Raw genomic sequence first — 22,776 nt, forward strand, 5'->3', positions numbered from 1 at the left:
TATAAATATGTAGAATAATTATGTTGGTGTACATAAATAAATAAATAAATAAAAATCATCTTTGGTCTACATGTACTTAGTTCCATTGTTCATCTATGTACCTTTCATGTACTTGGATCTGTGTGTCTAATTCCTTTCTCCTGAAATAGCATATCCAATGCACTACCCTATTTCTCATCCTGTACCTTTATCAATATCTTTAATCTATATATACCTACCTCTTCTATGCATCTATATGCTTTCAATGTACTTATGGATCTATATATTTATCACTTTCTTCTAATTTAGCATTTCAAATGCACTACCTATTTGTCCGCATATACTTCTCTCAATATATCCTCTGACTCATCTCAAATTTATTCTACTTCTATTTCCAAAGCACTGCCCTATCTCTCACACTCTACATATATCAATATATCCTCTACATCTACTCTCTCATTTATCCCAAACCCCATACCCCATACCACTACTATGATCCCCAAAATAACCTTTTCTAGACTCTCTCCTACTCTACCCCTCCTTGCATCATCTGACACCTCTTTTTACTATACAGATCCCCCAAAACAAACCTTAATAAACTCTTCCCTCAGACTCTTCCCCTCAAAAAGCCCCTTTACATATCCAAAAGCCTGCTATGACCTAAAAAAAAAAAAGAAAAAATCAATCTCACTCTTCTGTCCCTCCACTATCATTTTCAATCAAAATAACAGATTAACATCTTTACTTCTCAATTTCCATATTCCTTTATACTAATTCACCACTAATCCTTTATGGGTTCCAGAGTAGTGTGCTACTCGCCAATGAAGCGCCTCAAAACCCTATCAAGGGGTATCAAGCGCTATATAAATCCAAACCTCTTTCCCTCTTCTATCTCGCAACCTACCCTTCTCTATCCAAATAATAACTGAATACCATATCCACCACTCAAATTACTTCATACTTCACTATACAAATTTTTTCAACACTAATCCTTTATGGGTTCCAGAGTAGCGTCCTACTTGCCATAAATTTAGAAATAAACAAGGGCACCCTTACGAGTCAGCAAAGGACCTCGGGGAACATATTTTCGAAAACAACAGTGGTCCCATGCATTATTAAAATACAAAACAGTAATCAATATAGACACAAAGGATACTATATTGGTTTTGGACATGTCCAGCCGGACAGAGGTCTCAATCTTTTTCCTTATTCACAAAGAATACACAAGAATTTCCTTCGACAATTCTTCGTAGCAGGGCACAAGCCTGTACCCTACCACATACCACATACATATTGGCATGGTGAAGAGTGTCACAAACAGAAAACACAAGGCTTTTAGGCAAAAGAACTTCAGATTCCTGTGGATGAAAATGCAACAGAAATTCCAGTCACACCATTACACACATATAACACATGGTGTACATTATCCCCTTCGAGGCTGATGACGAGCTGGGCTCGTCATGGTGTAGCCTCCTCAAACACTGATGACGAGCCCAGCTCGTCATGAAGGATGGGATTTTTAAAATGTCAGCATACCAGCAGAATAAGCACAGCGCGCATGTGGTTAAAGGTATATGGTGTACATAGAGGTCGACGGCGATTCGATCCCACTATCTATTCGACTCTCTGATTATCCATTATTGTCCTGCCCGACATCCTTAGGGTGGTTGTTATTGGCTACAAAGGTATATATTGTTTAGGCATTATCAATGTCCTGGTGATGATCCCCATGATTGTTTTAACACTTTCTCTCCTTTCTAACGTCAAAGATGTGTTCTTTGTTTTTAATTCTTGGTGCATGAGGGTAGAACATCAGTGTTAGGCAGAGGCCACATGAAAGCACGGCTCGTCTTGTGTTGGAGGACCCTGGTGGACCTCGAGAAGAGCCAGAGCTGGGCATCTGGCTCTAGCCTTCAGTGGCCTGCCCACCTCTAGCACAGACAGCTGCCGAAAAGGCCTCCCTCACACAAGAGAGTGGCGCAAGCCCCAGTCTGATACACATAACAGATCCAGCAATGATTCTGTCACAGAACAGGTGAAGCACAGGCAGAAAAAGTGCAAGCGCCCCCCCCCCCCGAACGTGAAACAAATCTCATGCCATAACTCCTGGCGCTCTGTCCCAGCAGCGAAAAAGGGCCAGGTAAGAAGCTTTTACAGAGATGCTACCCTTAGTCATTGCTTGTTGCGAACCAGATGTACATGATAGCCCAGTGGTTTCCAGCTTCTGTTATTGCCCTTGTGAACTGTGTAGTAACTACAAGGGTGCGCCGGAAGGAATGGAAATTGTAGAGCACAGAAGGATTTGTATTGCCCCATATGGTGCTGTGACACATTGGAGGGATAACGAAGGGTATACACACAAAGTGGTACCACAAGTGTCTGCCTGTGGTGGACAAGCAATTATCTGATGAAAATAAACCACTTCACATACAATAATCATACAAAATAATCTGCATAGAATCTGAACTGCAAAAAAAGAGAAAAAAAACAACAATTGGGGTGTGAACAAGAAAAATATAGTGATCTTTTGAGTCTGAAAACCTTTGTGGGGTGAGACTTAAGGAAATATGGTGGAAATCTGAGAACATAAAGATAAAGATAATTCAGATGTAAACCAAGAAATACAAGTTACGATGCCCTGATGATGGCCGAATACCAACGATCAGACGAAATGTAGAGTTGACATGGGATTTCTAGATTTTGATGATCTTTTCTATATAAAATGACTTTTGCAATTGTTTGCTTTAATATAAGGTGTTTATGTGTGACTGTGGGTGAAGTGTGGATATGAGAGAATGGATGTTGCATGAACAAACATTAAGATTCCTTTTGTTGGGATTGTGAACCATATTATGCTATGAATTTTATTTCTACATTTAATTTTGCTAATTATTTATAATATGGAATGCATAGTTTTGTGATGTTTGTAAATAACTAATGGTGTTGTTAATGCCTTGCATGGATAGTTTCTTTTCTGACTACTAGAACTGCCTTCTGATTAATAAGAATAACAATTATATTAATACGATTAGTAGGGGCACTGATTGCTTTTTTATTAAATAGAAAGGAATGAATTGTGAGGAGTTTTCTTATTCTTGTGGGTGTGTAGGGGCTGAATGGAAATAATTAAACAGATGTAGCGATTTCCTCTCTCCCAATGCTTCTTCACCAAGTTGACACTCATGTAGGTCTCCACCCAGAGAGTCCTGAAAAAGAATAGGCATGCACTCTGACCTCAATATTCCTTAACGGAGGGGGCGTGGCCAACAACATGGCCGAGTAGGACGTGTGCCTGCATAGCTCTGGCACTCTTCACTGATGCGACTGATATTAAGGTGGCCCACAGTCTTGCAAATCGACATTATAACATCCACGGAGGTCCCTGACCCCTCCCGGCGGACTTGGTGGGCGATCTGAGAGTCGGGAGACCCTGTTTCGTGAGGCGGTGAGGACGAGCTCAGAGCAGAGCCCCTGGAGCGCGATGGTGCCGCGGTAACGGTGCCCGCATCGCAGAGTGCCTGGTGACGCTGCTGCTTGCAGGGCGCCCGGGTTGTGGGACCGTGTCGCCCTACAGACTGGTCTCGGAGGAGGCAGTGGATCGGCGGCCCGGCATAGAGCCACGTCGGGCCGGAGAAGCTGAGGTGCCGGCCTGGAGGAGTGGTGGCCATCGGGCTAGACCTGGCGGCCTAACGGAGACCTGTGGCTGCTCAAGGTGAGGGCTGACGGCCAGGAGGGCGCTGCCAGCGGTGGCATCGCTACTCGGCCTGAGGCCGCGGCTACCCGGGGGATGCCTGCTCCGCTTCCTTGCCGGGGTAGGGTGCGAGAGGGGGAGACGCCCTGACACTGGACTGTGCCTCGACACGGGCGGGTCCCCCCGGGTCCCCCCCACATAAGAGGCTAAAGAGAGCATCTGGGGCTCCGGGAGGCCGAGGTGACGCTGGGAGGAGGCCTACATCGGAGCGACCCATCGGAGGGAGCGTGTGTGATCTGCTTTGGCCCCCCCCCCCCGCTGCACTATACCTGTGGGGAGCAGGACTGGGCCAGAAGGAGGCTCCCAATCGACTTGGGGTGGCGGCGGAGGACATAGCCCGGTTTGGAGGACAGGCTTGCACCCCCACCGGGACACGGGCGCCACATCAGGAGCGCTGTGGGTCGCAGGAGGAGGAGGGCAACAGCGAGGGGGCAATGGCTCGGCCTCTAGAGCCGGTTGTGGACTTCCTGTGGTGGGGGGTGCAGGGCCAGTGCCCTAGGATACAGCGGCAGTGAGCTCCGGGGGACCATATGAAGACTGCCAGCTGAAGAGGTGAGGCACCCTTTCTGCCTATGGTGCCCGGTTCCACCCTCTACCCCCCTTGGTTGCCTGGCGAAAGATACGACAAGGGGCTTCCCTGGGTGGCCAAGAGAAGGGACCCGCGTGACGCTTGGTGTTGCGGGGAATGAGATTTTGGTATCAATTTATGATCGAATTAATAATTTATCTCATTCGTGATTTTGGACCGCTAATATCTGTCATTGAGTAAAAGACAACTCCCACATAGGTTAGTTAAACCCCATTAAATAACGCCACTCTGAAGAACCACTTACAACTGATAAAGTTTTAAGGTTTTTATATAAAAGTCAAATTTGAATGCAAATTACAATCTTCTCAAGATAAATCTCAAGGTATACAAAATACAAAATCAGTTCCTTAATCAGCAATTTAAAGCTTCGATGTAGAGTGGTTCCTTTGCGTCATCTATAGAAAGAGAAAATCATCCAGTTAAATCTGTCCCTACTCTATACTAGGTGACATCCCTATTTCGCAAATTCCTTGGTACCCTAAAAAGGTGTCAGCAGTTTGACTTCAAAGAAGTTCAAACTCTCTTAGCCTCTAAAGGTAACTTGAGTTTAAGAAGCAGTACCCTCTCTGCCTACCCATCCGCTCTTCTAAGGGTCCTCGGCCTACTGCTCCCTTGCGCTCTGATCTCTCTCAGCGCATCTGCTCAAGGCATCTACCCTTGCCTCGCTCTGAGCAATTCCCCTCGCTGTTCCTAATCTCCAATTGCCAATTGCTACCTCCTCCCCGGGGTGCTGTCCCTAAAATACACAATCACAGTGTGGGTGGAACGCCCTTTGACGCCCACCTCGGACTTTCCCCGATGATGTCAGTTTCTGGCTCTTTCCATTGCTTCATCTCTTTGCGTCGTCCGTTAGGTTGACCCTTCTCTTTAGATGTCATCTTCATCTTCTTGTTGGCGACTTTTAGTTGACACTTTCGTCCAAAGTCAGATAACCTTAAACAAGACCTTAACATTATAACTCTTTCTTTGACCTTACTAGATCCTGTGAATGGTCATTCAAAAACAAAGCTCAAATTCCAATCGCCTCCTCTCATGTTTAGGCAATAAACTTCGTTCGACATTTGTCACCTTAAATCTAACAAATGCTAGACTCTTCGGCTCGCACCATCATGTGAAGACTATTCACGACTCCTGTGAGCCCACTAAATTACATACATTGGACTATGCTCTTGCGAACCCTTGGTTAGTCAGGTTATAATCACAAATGACCTAAACTCTTCTAACATTCCTACAAACCTCTTCTACACAGTATAACCTTTAGCATACATTTATATATGAACGCTTTTAGCAAATCCTTCGTTCGTGTGTGAATACATCTTAGCTAAAATACAATTTCGTAGAGTATAACTTAATACATAGAATATAAAGCCTATACATGAAACATAACTTTATATTCTCATTGATTACATTGTTATGTGTATGCTCCTTGCACGTTTCTCCATGTTACATTTCTCTTGCCGTTTCTGCATTTAAAGTTACACACGTACATGAATTCTACTCTGCACGTTCTACTGTTCGTAAGCATTTCTACATTAGCCCACTACGTATACGGCCTTCTAAATCTAATACATTCTAAAGTGAATATAGTTATACATTTCCTATACCATGTCGTCACTTTTCTGTTTGACTTTTACACTATAGACATCGCTTCACATCACGATATGCATTTCATTCCCACGTTACACAATATTCCTACGTTTATAATAGATGCGTCTAAATATGACTACAATATACTTTCTGTTCAAATTGCGCTCTCTCAGTTCCCCCCTTTGATGACTTTTAGGAGTCATCACTAAAAGCAATTTGAATAACACCTTTTAAACCGAACTAGTTACATCATTTCCTCTTTTCATCATTTCAAGTGCTCTCAAACTTTTATACTGTTGATCTTGTAAAACAGCCAATCTCCTTTCTTGTTCTCTCATAGATCTTTGTAACCGGTTCGCCTTATACCATTTATATAATTTCACAAATCCTAACAATGTGATTATACAAATTAATACTATTAATACAGGTTTTAATATGTACCATATAATATTTTTGCCAAGGTTGGCAAACCAACTCCCAACTTTTCCTACTCCATTACCTACTTTTTCCCAAACATTTATTTTTGTCAAATCTTCTATTTCTTGATGAATCTGTGTAATGTTTCTTATAACCTTCTCAAGTGGTTTTGAATTATCAGGAATATAAGTACAACATTCCTGAACCTTCAAAGATTTACAAACTCCGCCTTCTTTTGCTAATATTACATCAAGAGCAAGTCGATTCTGAAGAACCATTGCTCTGATCGATTGCATCTCACCTTCTATTAACATTAATGACCTTGCAGTACTCGCAGATAATCTATCCACGACTGTAGCTAGTCTCCTGATCTTAACATCGTTAAGTATTAAACCTAACATAGGAAACATCGCTCCAAATACGTCTCCTACTATTTCTGCATCTCCTACTTCCCTTTTCGTTCTTGTCGAAGCCTTTCTTTCTATGACTGCTAAATCCTTTGCATGATATATTTTGGGGAAGACAATTGCCAAGTAACACGAACCATACCAATTGTCAGGTAGTTTTACATAGGCATTTCTCCCACATACAAAATATACATTAGGAATCACTTGCATCTCCTTCATGAAATCCTTCGTATAATACTCTAGTCTAAAAGCATGTTCGCAATTCACTTCACCTACGAATTCACTTTCATAATATGTCTTGCTCCGAGTTAAACATAACTTTCCTTTCTGCGTTCTATCCAATGCTATTGGACCATTGCTACCTTTCTTTTTATGTGCCTTCTCTTCTTCGGTCCAATCAGTTTTCCACTGTCCTGACAATTTTAGAATCTTTTGCCTTCTGTATCGATCATCTACTTGTCCTATGAACTTTTTCTCGATCTCTGACACTTTGCAAGTCAGATTATTTCTGCGTGCGTATGATGTATCTAACGTATCCCAAGGAAGGAAGAACTTTGCTAGTCTATCCTCCTTTTTGTAATAGTCCCACTTATTCATTTGCTTATAATTCGGAACTTCTGGCAGTACCGAATCATAATTTGAAAAGTAGTACTCGAATCCTTCTCTACCATAAAATATACTAAGCAGTAAGCTACATGTTATCCCATAAGTCAATGGGAGATGATGATATCTAATCCCTTCATCTACAGAAGCCGGTAATTGCATACATACATAGCAATCCTTGGCCTCCATGGCATCGATATATTCGTACAATAATTTGGCATATGCGTTTGACCTAAAGTTTCCCTGTGACTCGTCTACGTGTAATCTACGAGTTTCATCTGCTAGTAACGCTTTTTCACGTATGACATTGCTCTCCTCCTTCTTTCCCACAAGAGCAGGTTTCAAAGTCGTTACAATTTTTACATCTGCTATTTCCGTGTCGGTTTCATGTCCTACTATGTATGATATTGTCACTACTATAATTATGAGAGATATCACTACTGCTATAAGTGTACCTATTATGCATCTAGCTTTTCTGTTTGGGTTGCCGTTCTCCATGTTGTCAAAACAACGCAACTCTTTCTTTTGCGAAAAGTTTTCAGTTCAGTCCTTTGCTTGCCTTGTTTTCTTTTCAGTTTGTAAAGTGCTCTTTTATCAACAAAGTCTCTTTTTCGCAAAAATGTCTCTTTATTTTTAACAACAGACAACCCTAACCCTTCTCCGTCCTCTAAATGTAATCCCTAATTTTATTCTTCTTTCCACTCGGCGCTAGGTTATCTTCTTCTTTATAATTTATATACAAAAGTCTTTATGCATCAACAATTATTCTTGCACCTGCAGCTCTTGCAACAAGTTCCAACAATTCAAAACGAATGATTTTGTCTTCTTCCTCTGAGATCTGATGACCAAATGTTGGAAATTGTAATCTGTTCAACACTAAATCTTTAATCCGACTCAAGTATGGGGGTATGGGAAGTGTGAAAGTCAGTAACCCCTCAGTCTCGAGTCCAGGCGTCAACATCCATATCTCCACTGCCACAAATGGATCGAGATCGATTACTTTCACACTCTTCACTCTCCCAGATTTCTGTCCCCAAGACATCTGCTAGATAAGTCCACTCTGGGGTGGCGTACCTTCTGCAGGGCACACGTACCCTCTCTGACCTTCGTGGACTCTCAGTTCCTGAGTCAGTCGTTTCTTCCTCCTGATCCGATTCTTCAGCGATCGGGACAAGAGTTCTTTCTTGATTTTCTTCCGAGCTTGGCCTTTTCTTTCTCTCCGGCCAACTGGCTTCGTCACTCTTTGTTTTTCTGCTCCTTGTTCTTGGACCAGTCTCTTGGTCACTCTCAGTTTGTTCAGTTTCCGATTCAGTCTCCCAGTTACTGTCTTCTCCTGAGACGACTTCGGTCTCGCTCGTCTCTTGACCTTCGTCGACCTGTTCTGTCACAATTTCAGCCTCTTCGATCACCTCTACAGCTTGGCTTTCCCCCTCTATGGTTTCTCCACTTTCCGCTGGATTCTCATCCGAGAGAGTAGCTGTTTCTTCTAGAGGTGTTGGCACTCTTCGGGTGTGTGAAGCATGTATCCAGTTTGGCAGGCCTCCACACTTCACCGCTGTATTTGTGACAAGTATGACTTGAAACGGTCCTCTCCAGCGCACGTCTAAGCAGTTCTTCCTTACATGCTTCTTCACCAGGACCCAGTCTCCGGGACTCAGGTCATGGCACAAGTCTTGTGCTGATGGAACCTCTGCAGCCTGGACCTGGAGGGACACAGAATTAATGGCATCAGATAGTCCCTTGCAGTAGTCCAAGATCAAGTCGTCTGTGATGTTCACTAGCGCTGCAGTTGGAACCGATGGCAATCTCATAGCTCTCCCCATTAGCACTTCATGTGGAGAGAGGCCTGTTTTCCTATCAGGTGTGCTACGTATGCTCATAAGAACCGCTGGAAGTGCGTCTGGCCAACTCAGGGATGTCGATGAACAAACTTTAGCCAATCTGGACTTGATTGTACTGTTGATCTGCTCTACAATCCCTGAAGCTTCTGGTCGATAGCTGCAGTGTAACTTCTGATCAATATTCAAAGCTGAGCACAACATTTTCACTATTTCGCTATTGAAATGAGTTCCTCTGTCCGATTCCAAAGAGGATGGCACCCCAAACCTCGGTATCAACTCTCTAAGTAACAGTTTCGCTACTGTAAGTGTATCGCATCTACGTGTAGGGTAAGCCTCAACCCATCTAGAAAATATGCAGACAATCACTAAAACGTATCTGAGTCTGTTACATGGAGGCATTTCTATAAAATCAAGCTGCATTCTATTGAAAGGCCCCCCAGACCTTCCTATGTGACTCAAAGTGACTGGTGTTCTCTTTCCCACGTTTAGTTGCTGACAGATCGCACATCGCTGACATACTGCTTCTGCCGCTATTCTAAACTTAGGATTGAACCATGTTTGTCTGAATACTCTCACCATAGCATCTCTACCTATGTGTGCTGATCCATGCAATTTCCTTGCCATTGGACTAACAAGTTCATTTGGTAAAACTGCTCTCCCATCGGCAGAAACCCAAAAATTCATCTCACTTTTCTCACAACCCGCTGTTTCCCAGCCCTTTTTCTCATTATCTGGTGCATTCTCTTGGACACTCCTTAACTCATCCCACGTATCTACAGTGTCTAATAACATCGTCAATTCAGTTCTTTCTTGAATTCCCCCCACTTTCACATCAGTGTGAGAATATCCCTGTTCAGCACAATAACGTGCTACTTCGTCGGCATAACGGTTGCCCTGCGACACAAAGTCTACGTTCTTCGTGTGCGCAGCACATTTGACAACGGCTATGGCTGACGGACCTTGCAATGCATCTAACAAAAGTCTCACGAATTCTCCATTCCTAATGGGAGAACCCGAGGAGGTCATGTAACCTCTTTGAGACCATAACTGCCCATAATCGTGAACTACCCCGAAACCATACTGGCTATCGGTGTATATGGTGACTCGAAGTTTATCGCCTGCTAAGCAAGCACGAGTCAAAGCAACAATTTCAGCTACCTGTGCGGAGTGTACTCCTTCCAGGCAGGCGGCTTCTACAACTCTGGTAATTGTGCAAACTGCATAAGCTGCTCTCAGCTGACCAATATCGTCTCTTACGCATGAACCATCAACAAAGAAAATTTCATCAGGATCAGTCAATGGCTCATCTACGATATCGGGTCTCGGTTTGGTGCATAGTTCAGTCACATCGAGGCAGTCATGATCTGTACAAATTTCATCTTCCACTTCATTTGGAAGTGGCATCAAAGTAGCAGGATTCAAGACGGAGCATCTTTTCAGGGTCACATTCTCGGCAGCCAGTATGACTTGCTCGTAGCGTGTGAGCCTGCTATTCGTCAGATGCTGAGTCTTAGTCCTGGTCATTAACAATTCCACAGAATGCGGTACGTACACCACTAACTGATGTCCCATCACTACGCTTTCTGATCTTTCAATGCTGACACCCGTTGCAGCTACGGATTTGAGACATCCGGGCAACGCTGCGGCTACTGGATCTAATGTAGCCGAAAAGTACGCCACTGGCCTACGCGCATCTCCGTGGATCTGAGCTAAAACCGCTAAAGCGCATCCCTCTCTTTCGCAGCAGTAAAGCAAAAATGGTTTTGTATAGTCAGGCATTCCTAAAGCCGGGGCGCGACATAAGTCCTCCCTCAGCTGCAAAAACGCCATCAAACAGTCTTTGTCCCATGGTACCGGATCACTCACTCCTTTGTGCGTCAGTTGTAATAACGGCTTTGCCTTCAGTGAGAAGTTGGCTATCCACTGTCGACAATAACCGACCATGCCTAGAAACATCCTGACCTCTCTTTGTGTGGTAGGCGCGTTCATTTTCATAATCGCCTCTATTCTGTCTGGAGACACCTTCCGTTTCCCCTTTTCAATCCTGTGGCCCAAGTATTGCACTTCAGTCTGACAGTATTGCAATTTACTTGGAGACACCTTGTGCCCGTTCTCGGCCAAGTGATTTAACAAGGTTATGGTGTCTACTCTGCAAGCTTCCTCTGTTTCTGACGCAACTAGGAGGTCGTCTATGTACTGGACTAGAACTGAGTTCTTGGGCAGCACTAGACTTTCAAGATTTCTCTTTAAAAGCTGGTTAAAGATCGATGGGCTTTCTGTATACCCCTGAGGGATACGACACCATGTTAAAACGCGATCTTCCAGCTTAAAAGCGAAAAGATACTGGCTCTCTTCATCTAAAGGAATCGAAAAGAAAGCCTGGCACAAATCTATCACGGTAAACCATTCAGCTTGGAACGGTATCTGAAATAATATCACTGATGGATTCGGTACCACTGGACAACATGAGACAACAATATTATTAATCTTTCGAAGATCCTGCACTATTCGGTATTTTCCACTAGGTTTCTGCAAACCCATAATCGGTGAGTTACATGGACTACCCACGATCTCCTTCAGTATTCCCTGTTTAATCATGGATTCGATCACAGGCTTTATTCCTGCAATCGTCTCTGGTGTCAACTTGTATTGTGGTGTTCTTGGGTACTCAGCATTGAGTCTTACCAAGATCTTCACTGGTTCTACTCCTTTGATCAAGCCTATTTCTTCTCCAGTAAAATCCCACACCTCAGCTGACACTTTCTCCCTCAAATCCCGTGGAAGTTCCTCCACTGTTAAGGTAGGATATAGTTCCACGCATTCCTGCGACTTCATGACTTTAAAATCAGCATCCTCATCATTGGTCTGTACTTCTACTCCTTCAGGTGTGCAATGTATTGTGCAATTCAGTTTACACAATAGATCTCTTCCTAGCAAACACACCGGGCTAGAATCACAGATCACAAACTGATGTTCGTCACTGTAATTCCCTATCTTCACTGACACTGGTTCTGTCAGAGGATTCGTCATCCTCTTGTTTGCGACTCCTACCACCTGAATCATTTCTCCTGATACGGGCAGACCTGGGACTACCGCTGATCTCAACGTGGATCTAGTGGCTCCCGTATCCACCAAAAAGGTCGTAGGACATCCGGCTACTTCAGCTTCTACGTATGGTCCTCTCTGATCTACTTCCAGGGCTGCTCCTAAAGTACAATCTTCGTTCCCATTCATTCGTTGCCCTGTAAGAGGATCAACGTAGTAGCATTCTTCTCCTCCTACGAACAATGGCATTTGTCTATAGGTTTTCCCTCCATTTGCAATGCGAGGTGGTTGAGGAAACGGGGCTCGAGGAGTCTGAGTCCCCCCTTTGATAAACTTTCCCTTCGGGACTGTTGCTCCCTTAACCACGTTGTTCTGTACCTCTTCCTCCTCCTGTTCTAATTCCCCTGTCTCAATATTGTACGGACACTCGCGTCTCCAATGTCCCACTTCGTTACACTGATGACACCTGGTTGTCCTTTTCAATGTCGCGATATCCATTCTCGGTCTCGGTCTTTCTTCCTCTTCTCTATTCTGATTGTTCTGTTTCTTTGCCTGCGTTACTGTTCCCTGCTGTCGCTGTCCACCCTTTCCAGCTGCTTGCATCTGCACTAACATTAACTTTTCCTTGAGCTTCTTTGCCTTCGAGTCTATCTCATCACTACAGTATCTTGCATACCTCAGGATTTCGTCTAAAGGTTTGTTCTGCCAGCAAATTAAATGCTGTTGAATCATTAGGCTTATGTCTGGTCTCAATCCGAGAACAAACTTCGACACAAACTGTCCTATGTCCTTAGGATCCATTACGTCCAACCCGCTATACTGCTTGAATGCTTTCAATAATCTCTCGTAAAACTCATGAACTGTCTCTTTGGGCTCCTGAGTTGTTCGATCTATCTTAACCCAGTCTATGTCTTGCACCGGCACTTTCTCTTTCAGCCATGTTATTACTCTCTCGTATTTTTCCATGACTCTGTCTGATGGACCACCTGTCTGTGTATCTCTCTGAGGCTCACAAGTGGGCCATTCAATACTAAGTTTGCATGCCGTCCACAAATCTCCGGGTACTACGATATCGAACAATGTGTTCAGATCGATCCAGAGAACCTTAGAGATCTTCACGAATCTCTCTACCTGCTTGTACCACTCAACGGGATTTTCTCTAAGTTTCGGGAAGGAATTAGTGAATGCCGCTAAATCCCCCCTACTCCATGGTACATGCACGTAGTTTCCGTTCGCGATTTCTCGCAAAGGGAAAGCTTCCATTCGCATTAAGTCTGTATCCTGAGACTTCACAAGTGTACTCCGTCTGACAGATCCCTTCTTGGACCATCTTTCCTCCCATCTATCCAGATCTCTCCAAATTCTAATACACATGACCAATTCCCTTATGTGCACTCTTAGCCCAATCGTTCTGCGCTCATCTAAATCTTGGTCCGTGCAATTCAGCCTATGGTTGGCCTGTAAGGCCTTAGTTCGTGATATGTCTATCATGTATTTTCCTGCCAATTCGGACAACTTTTCATGAGCTGCCCTTGCTTTTCGAGTAATATCTTTAGATAAGAACAATATCTCATCTGGTGCGTACAGATCTAGCCTCTCGATTGCCACTGTGCCGTCAATTATTTCATCCAAGTCTGATTTTAAACTCATTACATCTATGCGTCTAGCCTTTATTTCGGCTCTCAGTACGTCAGTCCTAGGTTGTTCTCTCATATCCCTCTCTCCTCCACTATGCGCCCTACGCCTGAGCACAGGTGAGTTATGAGGAATCTTTCTCCCATCTCTTTGTTCCCACCTCTCTAGATCCCAAGCCTTTCCATCTTCTCTTGGGGTGTGGTGGAACAATGCTCCTTCCTTCAACCCTACATTCTGTCTTTTGGACTCGGTTTCTCCAGATACAAGATAAGATCCTCCGTGATGTTCTAAACCACTGTAACTCGCTTGCTGTCTGGTATCACTTAACAAACGATAGGGACCTTCATGGCTCTCCATGCTCCCGCGATCTCTTTCGTGATCACCGGATGTATGGCGAGACGTTTCGCGACTCCCTATACTCTCATGACTTCGTCCACTATCACCGGATGCATGTCGAGACGCTTCGCGACTCTCCATGTTCCCGTGATTCCAATGTCGCACATTTTCATCTGGGGCATGGTGTGTGCATCTGAAAGTGTTTCGGTATTCTTGCGTCCTACGTTCCCCTTCACTGAAGGTGACGCGAGGTACTTCGCCACACCCTGCACTCCTATCATCGCACATTTGCCTATTGCCGCTAATGGTAGGGCAAGTATCTCTTCGGCTTCCTTGGCTCCCTCTCTCCCATTCCGGGCTGCTTTCGCCAGCTCCACAATGAGAGAGGACCTTGTTATCCTGGTCTCTCCATTCAGCTCCTGTTTCTAAGCTTTTATTCCTAGCTTCCTCAGCAGTATCCCATTTTTTCAGATATTCCCTTAATTCCTTATAGGATTTCGGTTTTGGTCCCCTCAAATCCATCGATCCTCTTTGATCTCCTTGTCCTATCCAGGGACCCGTTGCGGAATCTAATGGGGTACTCCGACTTACTGGTGCTAATCTCTGTCTTTGAGGATTCATCGTGTCATTCCTATTCTCCATCTCTGCCCTTTCCCTGTCCCATCGTGCCTGTTCCTCCTGCTGGACCCCCTCTGGGTTGTAGATTGACACTATAGGGCCTATGGTGACAGGTACTTGTAAGGCGTCCGGCTTTTGGTACGACCTTGCACACTGCGTCTCTGGTGCTTTCTGGACCACAAATCTTCCCACTACTCTCTGTTCAGAACTAGCTTGGGGTATTTCCTCACTCTTGTTGGAGTCCCACTCTGTTACTGGGATCGATTTATATTCTCCCCATCTAGCTCCGTCCCCTTGCTGTAATATGGGACTTGCGGATTCACCGCTATATGGAGGTGGTCTCTCTGTTAACAGCCTCTCTAACAGATCTTCTTCCGTTTCGCTATCCTCGTCTTCTTCTTCTAGAGGTTTCTTTTCTCCCGTAGCTTCTATCATTGTGAACAGTTTGTCCGCTTCTATCTTTTGCACTCTCCACTTCTTAGCTTCCTCATCCCATTTTGCATCCTGTAATGCCTTTACTGATCGTCTCACCCTTTCTTGACGCCTCTTTACGCCTTTTGCGTGTGCTGCTTTAAACCATGCACTAAGAGCTTCGAATTGTGTTGGCCTCGGTAGAGGTCTTGTTGCAAGCATTACCGCTTTCAGTTGGTTCAACACATCTAGTTTAAATGTTCCGAATCTCGGAAACGTCAATTCTTTTTCTCCTTCTGTTAGCCTATTCCACTCGGAAATCCACATTATCGAGTGTAAACCGACATTTACTGCCATATGATAAGCTGGTGTGCCTTGTGGTGGAGCTTCTTCTCCAACATATAAATTTCTTCTGTTTCTCCTAAAGATTTTTCTTAAACCCTTAAAGCACTTCATTTTTGGTAATCTACGATTTCCCTTTATTAATTCTCTTCCTTGTTTACGTCCCGATGATAACTTGCACCAATCCCTGTGCGACTCTCGCTAATCAGCCTATCCCAACTTGGTTCTATGCTAACCGACCAATCTCAGCGCGACTCTACGCTGACGTCACTCGTTCCTTCTGCAGCGATTTCCGTCGTTTCTCAACTCGTCTCGCGATCTCACATGCGTTTCATTCATACGCCGAAAAATGACTACTTCCGTCCAAGCGATCACTTTTCTCTGACTGTACGGCCACAGTCTAACTGTAATTGTCACCTCAACTGGCGAGACGTCTTTTCCTCGTACGGTCAGACGTTCACCTCAACTGATAGGTTACTTACACACAGTAAACGTACGACCAGCATGCGTTTACTCATACACTCACTCAAACGCTCCTCCTATCATCGGTCTGCGGGCGATCAATGGTACCTCATGACCCCCTTCAATGGTAGACAAATTACTCTGGGTGTTCGATACACCCGAACCACTTAAGTCCTCTGGACATAAGATTTTATCCGGTTGCGCGCGCTCACAACCTTCCCTCAATCACACTACAGGCATTCAACTCCGCTTGACATTACAACACAAGAACAACATAAAACACCGCAATCTTACAACGCATGACCCTTATACTCACTCTCGACCGATTCTGCTGCTTTTCTCTCGATGCACCGTCAGCACCTTCTTCGGCAGGGATTCGTCTTCTGGTCGTCGATGACTAGGGACCTTGGGGTAAACTAAACCTGGCCTAGGTCATCTTCCTCAAGAAGATAACCATCATTACTCTGCTACCAACTGCGGGGAATGAGATTTTGGTATCAATTTATGATCGAATTAATAATTTATCTCATTCGTGATTTTGGACCGCTAATATCTGTCATTGAGTAAAAGACAACTCCCACATAGGTTAGTTAAACCCCATTAAATAACGCCACTCTGAAGAACCACTTACAACTGATAAAGTTTTAAGGTTTTTATATAAAAGTCAAATTTGAATGCAAATTACAATCTTCTCAAGATAAATCTCAAGGTATACAAAATACAAAATCAGTTCCTTAATCAGCAATTTAAAGCTTCGATGTAGAGTGGTTCCTTTGCGTCATCTATAGAAAGAGAAAATCATCCAGTTAAATCTGTCCCTACTCTATACTAGGTGACATCCCTATTTCGCAAATTCCTTGGTACCCTAAAAAGGTGTCAGCAGTTTGACTTCAAAGAAGTTCAAACTCTCTTAGCCTCTAAAGGTAACTTGAGTTTAAGAAGCAGTACCCTCTCTGCCTACCCATCCGCTCTTCTAAGGGTCCTCGGCCTACTGCTCCCTTGCGCTCTGATCTCTCTCAGCGCATCTGCTCAAGGCATCTACCCTTGCCTCGCTCTGAGCAATTCCCCTCGCTGTTCCTAATCTCCAATTGCCAATTGCTACCTCCTCCCCGGGGTGCTGTCCCTAAAATACACAATCACAGTGTGGGTGGAACGCCCTTTGACGCCCACCTCGGACTTTCCCCGATGATGTCAGTTTCTGGCTCTTTCCATTGCTTCATCTCTTTGCGTCGTCCGTTAGGTTGACCCTTCTCTTTAGATGTCATCTTCATCTTCTTGTTGGCGACTTTTAGTTGACACTTTCGTCCAAAGTCAGATAACCTTAAACAAGACCTTAACATTATAACTCTTTCTGTGACCTTACTAGATCCTGTGAATGGTCATTCAAAAACAAGCTCAAATTCCAATCGCCTCCTCTCATGTTTAGGCAATAAACTTCGTTCGACATTTGTCACCTTAAATCTAACAAATGCTAGACTCTTCGGCTCGCACCATCATGTGAAGACTATTCACGACTCCTGTGAGCCCACTAAATTACATACATTGGACTATGCTCTTGCGAACCCTTGGTTAGTCAGGTTATAATCACAAATGACCTAAACTCTTCTAACATTCCTACAAACCTCTTCTACACAGTATAACCTTTAGCATACATTTATATATGAACGCTTTTAGCAAATCCTTCGTTCGTGTGTGAATACATCTTAGCTAAAATACAATTTCGTAGAGTATAACTTAATACATAGAATATAAAGCCTATACATGAAACATAACTTTATATTCTCATTGATTACATTGTTATGTGTATGCTCCTTGCACGTTTCTCCATGTTACATTTCTCTTGCCGTTTCTGCATTTAAAGTTACACACGTACATGAATTCTACTCTGCACGTTCTACTGTTCGTAAGCATTTCTACATTAGCCCACTACGTATACGGCCTTCTAAATCTAATACATTCTAAAGTGAATATAGTTATACATTTCCTATACCATGTCGTCACTTTTCTGTTTGACTTTTACACTATAGACATCGCTTCACATCACGATATGCATTTCATTCCCACGTTACACAATATTCCTACGTTTATAATAGATGCGTCTAAATATGACTACAATATACTTTCTGTTCAAATTGCGCTCTCTCAGTGTGAAGCTGAAGTTGGAGGGCTGCCCTGAAGGGGGATTGTGAGGACAGTGAGGGACGGCAAGTTCCTGAGGGGACTGCAGATAGTACGGACTCTGTCGAAGAGCTGTCTGAGGATAGTGCAACATGGGCAAGAAAGATAAAGAGCCCAAAATCCCCGCAGGTTACTTTGGACCGTTACACCACGGCACCCCTCCCCCCGGAGGTTTACTCATCGGGAGCACGTGCAGACACAGCCCTACTGATGAGGACAATACGGGCGTCCCGTGAAGACATTCAGGCGTCACTCATGACCCTGGAGAACAAGATCGGGGAGGTGGGCACGGAAGTCACGCTTCTGCGGCAGGACTTTCTAAACTTGGAGGAGCGAGTGACAGAGGCTGAGACTAGACTGGGGGAAGCTGAAGACACCATCCAGGACTTGAGGAAGGGCATGGCGGAGCTTCAATCCTCGCATAAACAGCTCCTGTGGAAGGTGGACGATGCAGAAAACAGAGCCAGATGCAATAACCTCCGTTTTGTGGGCTTTAGGGAGGGAATTGAAGGGGCCAATATGGCGGAGTTCCTGCACTCTTGGCTGCTCCGCACCTTTCCGAAGGATAGGTTCTCGACTTGTTTTGTGATAGAGGGGGCCCATCGGGCACAGCTGGCTAAGCCGCCAGTGGGTGCTAGGCCGCGGCCAGTCATTGCCAGCTTCCTGAATTTTCTGGATAGAGACATGATTTTAAGGGAAGCTAGAAAGCTAGGGGAAATCTGCCTGGAGAACGCACAGATCATGATCTTTCCGGACTACAGCCAGGAAGTGCAGAAACAGCGGCGCTCCTTTGATGCGGTGAAGGCTAAATTGAGGGACCTCCGCATTCAGTACATACTTCTCTTTCCTGCAAAGTTAAAAGTAATCTACAAGGAAAGAACGTACTTCTTTTAAAACCCGGAAGAGGCATGGCAGTGGCTGGAGGAGCGCCCCCCTTTGACAAGGCATGCGCCAGGGGCTCAGAGGGCATCGGATGTGGGGATACCCACGGAGGCACCGAGGGGATCGCCAAAACCACAGAGACTGAGGCAGAAACGTGGAAGCCGAAACGCGGCGGCAACCCCTTACCCCGTAAAAGGATCCGTACGAAGGCGGAGCGCGGACTCCCTGGACTCTGGTCGGTTGACAGGTTCCAGGTTCCACTGCCTTGCCGGGAAAGCACGGTCGGAGGGGGAGGTAGAGCCTGGCGGTACCTCTTTGGAGGGTGAAGACGTGGAGGAGCAATCTCTGCATCCCCTAGTAGTGGCGATCAACGACATGGAACAGGAAACTGCACAAGACATGGGGACATCTCAAGGGGACCCCCTAGACTCTAACTCATGAAGATGGGACAGGATGGGCTGACCGAGTATTGACTCAGTGGACGGGGAGCACGCAAGTTGTACAACCCCCTACAGTTTGCTTTGTTCTCTGGTCTGAATTCCTTTATTGTTCTTACCTGCTCGCACATATACTTGTGTATGTTCCTTGGTTAAAGGTTTCAGAGCGGGTTTCTTGGGGGTAAGATTGGGAGGGCGACAGACCTCCTTCACCTGGAAGGCCTAATCTCTGTCTTAGGATGGCGATGGGACTGGAGGGGAGGGGGGGTGGGGAGGGGGGTGCTACGGGGGGGGGAGTCATTCTGTTTTCGGAGATGGGAGGGGGATAGTTCTGGATGAGTCTACTTTCTGGTTGGGGTTGTTTGTTCAATTTCTTAAGCATGTCATGGCTGGGACCGTAGTCTGCGCCTGTGATCCCGGAGCCAAACTCCTGCTGCAATTGAGAGATCTATGGTCTGATGTCCTTTACTTTGCTAGATAGTCACGGGACGGAGGTCCAGGCTAATAGTGGCACTAAAATCCTCACTTGGAACGTGAATGGCTTGGGCAACAAAGTTAAGAGGGGATTAGTACAAGCCTATGTGAAACGGATGGGGCCTGATATTGTCCTGATGCAGGAGACGCACCTTCAGGGCACCAAGTGTGGCTTCCTGGCAAGGGGATCCTACAGGGTGCTAGCGCATGCGGGGTACACAAGGGGCTCCAGAGGGGCCGCCATCCTGATTAAGAACACTCCTCCCTTCGTGGTCGCGCAGACTTAGACAGACCCACTGGGGACGTATGTGGGGGTGAGGGGAACATGGGGATGACAGGAGATTACAATCATTTCTGTTTATGCCCCACCAAAACTACAGGCCAGGACCCTGTCGGTCATCACAGACATCCTACTGAACACTGGGGATACCTTGCAGGTGGTGGGAGGAGACTTTAATGTTGTCATATCTTCTATGCAGGATAGGTTGGGATGTAGACCTAGGGACTCGACCCCAACCCTTCTGGCCAGAACTATCTCCACCCTGGGACTTGTGGATGTCTGGAGGTGGCTGCACTCAGATGCTAGCATCTATTCGTATTTCTCAGGGGCCCATAAGGTGTACTCCAGATTAGACTACATTTTTATGTTGAGACAGGCTCTAAGTGTGGAGGACGTGGCGGTGTATCAAGCGAGAAGTATCTCGGACCACTCGCCTCTACAGGTGCCGGTGGGGTGACGACGTGCGTTGGGGGCAAGGAGTTGGCGGCTGACTGCATGGGTTCTGCAGAATAAGGAACTAGTGAAGGGCCTCAGAGCCGATGTGAAGGTCTACCCAGCGGAAAACGTGGGTTCTGTCTAATCAGGGGTAGTCCTCTGGGAAGCCCTTAAGACGGTTTTACGGGACAGGGCCCAGAATAGACTAGCATGGGAAAAGAGGAAAAGTGCAGGACGAGGTACGAACACTGGAGCCTCAGATCTTGTACTTGGAATGAGACCATGTGGCCGATAAAGATCCTCAGACTCTTAGACGGCTTGTAGATAAGCAGCGACAATATAGGGATTTGGCGACGGGCGAGGCAAAAACACAGGTGTTGGCGACTTTACATAGGCTATACGATGTAGGGGATAAGTCGGGCAGACTCCTGGCGTGGTTGAGTAGGAAAGAGAGAGACGCCCGATGGGTCGAGCAGGTGAGGAACGAGCAGGGGCACTTGCGGCAGACGGATACGCAGATAGCCCAAACCTTTGCCGCCTATTATGGGGCCTTCTGTGAGGCTAGGGACCTGGGTACACTTGACGACGCGTTGGGATATGTGGCCCAAATTGACACCCCTGTTCTCTCTGAAGATGACCAGCGGAACTTAGAGGGAGATATAACTATAGATGAGATTAAGGAGGCCTTGACCAAACTCCGTCCGGGGAAGTCCCCTGGCCCCAACGGGTTTCCCCGCTGAATTCTTTCAAAAAACGGTGAATCTTCTTGCTCGCCACCTCTTAGCACTGTTTGAGGGAGCAGCCCAGGAGGGCATGTTGCCGCCAGACTTACGCATGGCCAGAATTGTCCCAATTTATAAGTCGGGTACACCCCCCGAGGACTGCGCGTCGTACCGCCCCATATCGCTCCTGAGTGTGGAGGTTAAACTCCTGGCAACAATCTTAGCTCTTCGATTACGGCGGGTGATTCTCGATCTGGTCCATTTGGACCAGACAGGTTTTTTGCCGGATAGGGCAACTAGATTGAATCTCAGAAGGACCCATAACTGGTTGATGGAGGTGCATAGTCGACAGGACCCTCATTTGTTTTTATCCTTGGACGCTGAAACGGCGTTTGACGAGGTGCATTGGCCCTTCCTCGAAGGAGTGCTGTCCAGGTTTGGCTTCGGACCTAAGTTCAGGCAGTGGGTGCGGTTATTGTATAAGGATCCAAGAGCCAGAGTTAAAGTTAACAGGGTGTTATTGGAGGATTTCCCCATAAGAAGGGGGACCCAACAGGGGTGTCCCTTGTCCCCGTTGGTCTTTACCCTAACCATAGAGGTAGTGGCATGCGAAATCAGGCAAAACAAGGATATTACGGGCTTCAGAATAGACCGGTCGGACCCGCTGGAAGAAAAAATATCGCTATATGCGGACAACATCCTTTTGTATATCACTCATCCTGTTACCACAATTCCGGCGTTGTTCACTGCACTGGGCCGTTATGGCGCCCATGCAGGCTATCAGATAAATTGGCATAAGTCAATTTTATATGATCCCCGGGGGTGAGAGGACTGGTCCTATTTGCCTGGGGCGCTGAGAACTACGGTCGAGGGTTTTGTGTACCTGGGGGTGTACATGACCCTGGATAGAAGTCTCTCATATCAGAGGAATGTCAAGCGGGTGCTGGATAATTTTGCCGAGGACGCTGCTAGGTGGAAGGCGCTCCCCCTCACGATTTTGGGCCGCGCTGCCATGTTTAAAATGATAACGCTACAGAGGTTTTTGTACGCCTTACAAAATGAATACTTCCCACTTCCTCGTCAGGTTTTCACCGATATAAACGCAGAGTTGAGATCCTGCTGTGGCTGGGGAAACACTCTAGGGTAGCAGTGGGAACTCAGCAAAGGAACCAGTATAATGGTGGGATCTCCCTGCCAAACATCGAAGCCTATTACTGGGCGGAACACCTCACCCCCATAAATGAATGGTTGCATGGTTGCAGTGCATCCCACGTACTGCCTAGAGAGAACTGTGGCGCGGCGCACCTGCCTACACCATATATATGGAGGCAAGGGGAAGGAACAA

General features: G+C 45.7%; 1 protein-coding gene across 1 annotated transcript in view; it reads right to left on the reverse strand.

The window, feature by feature from the left end:
* The window catches only part of NKAIN1 (sodium/potassium transporting ATPase interacting 1), a 495,005-nt gene that overhangs the window by 446,163 nt on the left and 26,066 nt on the right, over window positions 1–22,776 (reverse strand). The gene's annotated exons all lie outside the window — the stretch shown is intronic.

Source organism: Lissotriton vulgaris, chromosome 2_1 (assembly GCF_964263255.1).
Source record: "Lissotriton vulgaris chromosome 2_1, aLisVul1.2, whole genome shotgun sequence".
In the NCBI taxonomy this organism is placed as follows: Eukaryota; Metazoa; Chordata; class Amphibia; order Caudata; family Salamandridae; genus Lissotriton; species Lissotriton vulgaris.